At 43.0% G+C, this 1,830-nt stretch overlaps 1 pseudogene; it reads right to left on the bottom strand.

Moving 5' to 3' along the window:
- Positions 1-321: 321 nt before the first annotated feature.
- LOC102877508 lies at positions 322-606 on the bottom strand (annotated as a pseudogene).
- Positions 607-1,830: the final 1,224 nt, after the last annotated feature.

Raw genomic sequence — 1,830 nt, 5'->3', positions numbered from 1 at the left:
AGATACTTTTTTTTTTTTTTAATTTTTCTTCGAGTTTAATTTTTGTTGATCGTTTAAGGAATGACTTATTTTTCCCTTTCGGTTAAACAGAAGTAAATCCAAGACACCTGATATGTCCATCCTTTACTAACAGTACGCAGGCCATGTTATTGTCAGGGAATGTAAAGTCAGGTCAGACAAGAGGATTTCCTCACCAGTGTATTCCAAATCTGTGGATGGCTGAGCAAACGAGCTAGCTCCTAACATCCCTAGTCACCTCCAATACAGGTGATGTGTTCACCTTAGCATTGAGAATTCAAGACGGAGGCAGCATCTCTTCTTCTAAGACTTATTAGGTTTGGCCCAGTGTTCTCGATACATGGAATACAGCATACCAATAGTCATTGCTCCCACCACAAAGCCTTGGGCCGGTACTCGCATGTGGATCAGGTGGATGGACATTTTCGTATTCCCCCTGTTCTTCAGTTTGTACAATCCGTACGCAACGATTGCAGCAAAGCCTGCCATTCCAATGGGGACAAATGGTGCCTCTTTAGCTTTTCGTCTCAATTTGGATCCCTGGTCTTCATCATATGAAGAAAGTGATACATCTGTGTTGGATGACATTGTGATTGGTTGAAGAATCGCCCACAAGCAGACACACCACGTACGGTCCCACCGGTTTCTGCTTCCCCCTTCAGGAGATACTTTTAATTTAAGGTTTAAAGATCATCTTAGGGCAACAGATTTGGAGTCCCTCCATCCTCAGGGGCTCCTGAGTATCTGGATTCTGTGAGTATATGAAATTCTCATCTGTCCGTCACATTTTCAATTTCCCAAAGACCTGAGAAGGTTTTCTTCTCACAGCAGCCTGTTTTGTTTTGAATAGATGTTCTTTAAAGCTTCTCTGAAGATATGCTGTTGTTATGTACTGTCAAGTTGACTATGGCTCCCAGCGACCTTATGTACAGTAGCTCTGAACCCTGCCCTGTCATCATCTGTGACATCTGTCCCCACTGCCAGTCACTGGGTCATTCCATCTCCTCCATGGTCTTCTTCTCCTGTGTTGATCTTCTACCCTTCCAAGAATGATATCCTTCTTGAAGGACTGGTCCCTCCTGGAAACCTACTCAGATTATGTGAGATGGACTTTCAAAAATCCTTGCCTCCAGAGAGAAACCTGGTTTCACCCTCTCCAGGTCAGACCTGTTTGTTCTCTTGGCAGTTTGTGGTGTGTTCAAGACTCCTCTCCAGCACAACCATTCAAAGGCATCAATTCTACATCATCCTTAGTCACTGTCCAGCTCTCAGATGCATAGCAAGTAATTGCAAAGACCATGGCCTGTAACAGGTGCACCTTAGTATCTGCACTGGCATTGTTCTTCAGAACTCTGGAAAGGTTCCCGAGAGCAGAATTTCCCAGAGCAATTTGTCCTTTGATTTTCTGACTGCTAGTTCCAAGAGTGTTGATTGTGGACCTGAGCAAGGTGAAGTTGTTAACAACTTCTGTCTCCTCTCCACCTATTATGATGCTTCCGGTTGGCACAGTGACGAGCATCTTTGTTTTCTCAATGTTGAGCTGCAATCCATACTTAAGGCTGCAGTTGTTGATCTTCTGTAGCAAAATGCTTCAAATCCTCTTCAGTTTCAGCAAGATTGTGTTATCTGCATAATATAAGTTGCTGATGAGTCTTCCTTCAATCCTGATGCCACATTTTCTCCATAAAGTCCAGCCTTCTAAATTATGTATTCTGCATATAGACTGACAAAGTATGGAGAAAAGACACATCCCTGACACACTCCTTTTTAAAAAAATTTAAACCATGCAGTGTTTCCTTGCTCTGTTCTTGT

The sequence above is a fragment of the Elephantulus edwardii genome, unplaced genomic scaffold (assembly GCF_000299155.1).
Source record: "Elephantulus edwardii isolate Elephantulus edwardi_28Jun2011 unplaced genomic scaffold, EleEdw1.0 scaffold00328, whole genome shotgun sequence".
In the NCBI taxonomy this organism is placed as follows: Eukaryota; Metazoa; Chordata; class Mammalia; order Macroscelidea; family Macroscelididae; genus Elephantulus; species Elephantulus edwardii.
This window is presented reverse-complemented; position numbering and strand designations above follow the sequence as displayed.